Source organism: Antrostomus carolinensis, unplaced genomic scaffold (assembly GCF_000700745.2).
Source record: "Antrostomus carolinensis isolate BGI_N321 unplaced genomic scaffold, ASM70074v2 scaffold40727, whole genome shotgun sequence".
In the NCBI taxonomy this organism is placed as follows: domain Eukaryota; kingdom Metazoa; phylum Chordata; class Aves; order Caprimulgiformes; family Caprimulgidae; genus Antrostomus; species Antrostomus carolinensis.
In genome coordinates this window covers 1-5779 of record NW_010330230.1, presented here as the reverse complement: position 1 = coordinate 5779, position 5779 = coordinate 1, and the positions used below count along the sequence as shown (strand labels likewise).

General features: G+C 49.7%; 1 non-coding gene across 1 annotated transcript; it reads left to right on the top strand.

Annotated features, from left to right (window-relative positions):
• The first annotated feature begins 379 nt into the window (after positions 1 to 379).
• Positions 380 to 455, top strand: LOC114818795 (small nucleolar RNA R38). The gene has a single exon (XR_003766276.1). It is a non-coding gene; the product is annotated as a small nucleolar RNA R38 (small nucleolar RNA).
• The last annotated feature ends 5324 nt before the right edge of the window (positions 456 to 5779 follow it).

The window sequence follows — 5779 nt, the reverse complement described above, 5'->3', positions numbered from 1 at the left end:
CTTCTTGGCCATGAAGAAATGTTGGTTCATGGTCAGCCTGTTGTCCACCAGCTCGTGGACTGTGCTTTTTAACTACACTTGTACCGATTCTTGCCTGTGGGGGAGCATTTAATACAGCAGCTGCTGTAGCTCAACGTAAGCGTTGCCCTCAGTACAGTATCAGGGGCTTCTCTTCAAACAAGCAGCAAGGTGTAGTGGGCTGAGCCCACCTTACCCATCACATCTGCTGAGTACCCAGGCAGAAGGAGGTCAGTGGAGTGAGTCAGACCCACCTGGGGTTGTTGCCACCTGGGCAAGGAGCACATTAACCATACAGCCAAGAACAGGCATGAGTTCTTGGGATGACCCTATGTGGTCTGGGTTTTGGTGGCTGTGGAAGCTGAGCTAGTGATGATAAAAGTTATCCCTGTCTGAAATTAACCTTTCCTCTGTGGAAGCATGAATCTGAGGCTCAGCATTAAAGACACAAAGGTAAAAAAAAATGGTGTATTCCATGAAATAACTCTCTGTCCCCTTTCTCTGTTTCAGAGCACAGCGTGGCACCAAGCAAGGATAAAAACACCTTTTGCACTCACCTGCCTGGGAAGCTGATTCCTTCACTGGACTGACAGTGAACCTGCACGATGGTGAGAAACATCAGCATCTGCCTTGTCATAGTCTAGTTTTCTTCTGCTGCTGGACTATGGAAGTAGAACTCATTCTACTGTGTCAGATGATGGCCTTCTGGGGCTACTGGGAGGAGATATAAAAGCCCAATGGCTTGATTAATGTAATTAAGCCAATCAAGGCTGTAGCTTTGTTGCAGCTGCCACCTGAGTGCTCAGCCCTTTGCTGCCATGGAGCACAAGTTGAAAAGCAGCACGGAACGAAGGGGAATTTTACTGTTGCAGGTGCCCAGTAGAGCAGCTGCTTGTCAGCATGGGCAGAGATGAGCAAGAGCAGAAGGGATTAGACGTAGGAGGGATTGGATGACAGACAGCCCATTATGGAGACATTTGACACAGCTCATCTCATAACTGTATTTGTCACAGAAATAGACGTAGTGAAAGAGTAATTGGTCTGTGTGCTTACCTGGAGGTGCGCTGGGACAGTTTCAAACCTGCATCAGGTTGCTGGGGGCGAGGAGGTGCAGTTCATGTACACCAAAAGGTCATCCTAGGAAGGACACAACACCCTGAAAAATCCTCCCCAGAAGGGATGTTTCTTTCTTAGCTCTGCTTGAATGCATTTCTCAAGATAAACCCATAGACAGTTTACATCATGGATGAATGGATTATTCTTGTGTGCAAGAAGAGAGTTGCATTAAGATGTTTCTTTATGATGATGAGGAGGAGGATGTCTGCTTGAAACAGCTAAAAAAAGAGTCTAAACCACCAAAGTCTCAGAGCTGGCAGGTTTGGTTTTTTCCTAAGCAAGGATTTAAATAGCATCCACCTCCCAAAGTTTCTTTTCTCTGAGTGAGACAACTTACTGGCAAACACATTCTTTTGTCTCTTTCCACTAAGTTTGTGCGACAAAAATTGCTTCTCTCTGAGAGGAAAGCTTCCTCTCTTTAATTCTTGCTCTGTGACCCAGTGCTGGTTTTTGTCAGAAGGGGAGGACAAGAAACGAGCAGACAGACAATTTGAAGGATGGTTGCTAACGGTGTTCGATGCAACTTGTATTTAGGAGGAAGTTGTCCTGCTGAATCCGGGGGTTGTGCCATCTCCCGAAGACAGCTTTGGCAAGAGGGCAGCTGCTAAGTTGGGCTTCAGCCTGGTAAGAGAATTCTTGAGTATTGCACACTGCTGGTTTTGAATTTATTAATTGTATGGCAGATCTGTAGGCGGCATGACTCATCTAATGAGCGGAATACCTCGTCTTTGAAGGCTTACCAGGAAAAATACTAGTCATCAGGAAGAACACCGGTCATTGGCATGTCAGTGTCTGGATGTCTTGGCTGTATGTAATTCTGGACAACTTGAGGAGTTTCTATAGCCAAGGGCAGGAGAGGAACTGAGCCTGTGATGTGCTGTTATCCCTGTCTGACAACTCAGCTGTGAGGGAGAAAATTGTCCACTGAGGCTTACGTATTTCCCCCCCGCGGGTCTCCTACCCTTGCAAACACTCAGATGACACCAGTGGCACCAGTAGGGCACCAGCAGCCTCTGTCCCCTTTCCTCCTGCCCCTGTGATGTGCCACTGCAGCAGCCACACTGTCCCATCGCCCAGGCTGTTCAGCAGCCAGCTCTCCAGAGCTCAGCGCAGGGACTGTGAGTGCTGCCTGCTCTTGTCATCCGACAGTTTAGGTCTGTGAAGAGCTTTGAAGTTTCCTGTCCAAAGAGTGGGGCACAGTGGCAGGTTGAAGGGCAGATAAGAAATGCATTTTTATCTCACCTGATGTACAGTCACTGAACACACACATTCTAACAGCACTTTGTCTTCAGGTAGCTGACAGCTGCATTCTGCTAAATAGCGTTATGCTTTATTTAACAGAATTTGTATTTATTTGCAGAAGATCAGTAACACTCACTGACAGGCTGAATCTGCAAACTTGGCAACGTTGGACTTCAGAAAGCCAGGTTGGTGTGCTGAAGGGGAGAGGATGGTACTACAGAGCAGCAGTCAGAGTGGCTGCTCTGTCAGTACAACTGTGTTCTGAGTAGTTCTGGGAAGAGCACCTGAGGCTTTTGGCTTCCGAGGAGTAAGGGGAAAAAGTGAGGAGGCAGCCTGGTGATAAATAGGAAAAGTAAAAACTACTCAGTGCTTTTGAGAATAGAGCGGGGCAGGAATTGTTTCAGAGCAGACTTGTTGAGGAAAGCTGTTAAAGCATTGCTTTGTGGTGCCTCCCAGCTCCAGGAGATTGATTGGAGTGGGATCTGCAAATGGCCACTGATGCGTCATTTGAAAGGGTGTAAAATGGGCACCTGTGGGTAACCTCAGGCTCCTCCTCGCTGCTCCCACATTCATCCCACATCATTGGTAAGTTTGCAGTAAAGCCAAAGAGAATTTGGTGCTACTGCCATTGGCTTGGGTGGGAGCAGGTTTTTGTATCCTGAGACCTGCACTCATGAATAAATCGTGCACATCAGGAGCTTTTCAGCTGACAGTTGCTTTGCTCTGACATTGTGGTTTTTTTCTACTAGGACCTGAGCTGCAGCTGGCTGGAGAAAAAAAGTGGTTCCCTGCTGTCTTCTGTTTCACAATAAAATAAGTTATGGAAAATCCTGGGAGTTGAAGTTGGTTTGTTTGTTTGTTTGTTGTTTTGTGGGTTTGTTGTGTTGTTTTGGGGTTGGTTTTTTTTTAAAGGTTATCTACTTAAACAGAAATGGTTTGGAGCAGGTAGAAAGGATATTGGTTTAAAACACTTTCTGAAATTCAAGCAGTTGTGAGCTTACCCTTCCTAGCAAAACCAGGTCCTCCTGCCATGTGAAATCTTCAGTGTAAGTGTTTAACTCCAGGGCTCGGCTACACCCCCGGCCAGAAACCTCCCTTTTTGAGGTGGGAAGGGAGCGTGTGTGCAGCAGTTCCTGATCTGCACAGACAGCTCTGCCTCTGAGAGCTGGACGTGATTCCTGGCAGGATGCTGCACCATGACAGCACGTGTTTTTAAAACCTGTTCTTTTTGTGCAGTGCACGTCAGGGTGCTGCTGATTGCCATGTTCAGAGTCACCTGAGCCTTGGCCAGAGCTGGTTCAAGGAGGTTTTGATGCCATCCTAGTCAGGTGATGTGAGGATCAGGCTCGTTCTTGCCATAGAAATGGTTTTGCTGAGTGGTTCTGAATAAAAAACAGGCCTAACAGGCTGCCTTGGTACCATTGTAAGGTGGCTCTGATGCAAACAAAGGTTAATTTGAGACCTGGGAACACAAGATGGGCTCCAAGCTCGAGATTACATCAGAAACAGGCTTATAGGCTAATGGTCCCAAGTGCTTGTTTGAACTGGCCAAAAGCTGGGAGCTTGAGGGGGTTTTGAGGTTCCCTGGCTGACAGCCAGGCTCTCTCTCACCATCTCTGCTGTCAGCCCGCTCCTCCCCAGCTGCCATCCAGCAAACAGCATCCCGAGTGGAAAAGCTGCTCCCACAGATCCGCCCGAGCCTCCCTGCCAGCCCAGGTCTCCACTGTGGGGCCGTTCCCTGGTTGGAGGCTCTTCCCCCCCCACACCTCATTCACAGGCATAAAAGAAAACAATCATTCAACATTTATGTAATTACACAAAGTGGGAAAGTGTCTCAGCTTACACCGCTCCCACTGCTGTGTCCTATCAACCCTCTGGCCACCACCAGCTGGAGTTACCTGGCCAGCAGGTCTTGTCAGCGCTGGCTTACACGGGATGGCTGAAGGGTTCCAGACCTTCACCTCCCTCGGTTTTTTTTGAGGGGGAGGAAAAAGAATTAAAAGTGTGACCATCACTGAAACTCACCCAACGAGCTAGAAGGTTCCCTAAGCCACCTGGCATGAGGCTTCCTTCTCAAAACACTTAGGGCACCACATGGTCCTCGTGCAAGAACCCCAACAAACCCACTACCGCTGCCGGCCAGCTCTCATCTCCAGGCTGCTCAAAGGCCAGCCACATTCCTGATGTCCCAGCTGAGCTGCAGTATCCCCGCTCTCAGCTGATGGCTTTTAAGACCCTTGTTTGAAAACATGATCTAGACAAGGGGAAAATGACAGGGCACAGTGTGTGTCTGTCACAGGAGAGGGCAGCCCAGCCGCTGGCTTCGCCGCTCATCGCGAAGGCAAACAGATCCTTCTGGAAAGTGGCACACATCAACTCAGAGCTGGCTGGAGCTCAGGCCTTCTGCAGTCCGGGAAGGAGGTGGTCTCCAAACTCACCATCTTCCTGTGAGCTGGATGACCTAGTGTTCAGTCCCTCCAGTCCGAGAATTCATTATACTTGTTGTGGTTCCACCACAGTGACAACACATTTAAGCTGGAGTGTGATGGCAAGGTGAAGGGCATCTCCCAGCCAGAGGGTGTCACATGTACACATCTCCAACATCCTCTTCCAGCATCACCCTGCCCCTCCTGTGCTTCCCAGCTGTGTTCTTGGGGCTGGGAGGTCACAGCCACATGCCATGGTGCTTCTTGGTGCCCCAAAGGCCACATTCAATCATGTTGAACCATGAAACAAATTGCCAGAGATCTCCAAGGAAATGCAGCATTTCCATATCCAGCTTCAGCTTGCCCCTTACTACCACCTCTGCCAGCTGTGGTGCAGAGGGTCTGCTCCTTGGGCAGGCTGGCCAGCTGGGGAGAGCCCTTGGGAGGGAGAAGGTGGCCTTCAGGAAAGAGAAGAGCCGCAGAAGTCCTTGGACTTGTCCCCATGGACCACTAGCCAGCCTCACCGCTGGTAGAGGGTCATGATTCCTGCTCGGTGCAGGCTCCTCCACAGCGCTGCCTCCAGCATCATGTCGTGGTTGGCATAAAACACCAGTGGTTTCTTCTCCAGCTCATAGTAGTGGTCTGAGAACTGCTCGTAGTTGGTGGTGATGAACCCATAGGCACTGACCTGCAAGGAGGGAAGTGGGACAGACAAAGGATGAGGGTTAACTCAGCCTCAGGTGCTCCATGCACCACCACCCCTCCAGGGACAGGGGGTGGCACATGTAGGACAACCACCAGGACACGCTCGTCCCCACCAACACAGAATCACAGGATGTCAGGGATTGGAAGGGACCTCAAAAGATCATCCAGTCCAACCCCCCTGCCAGAGCAGGAACCTAAATGAGATCACACAGGAAGGCGTCCAGGCGGGTCTTGAATGTCTCCAGAGAAGGAGACTCCACACCCTCCCTGGG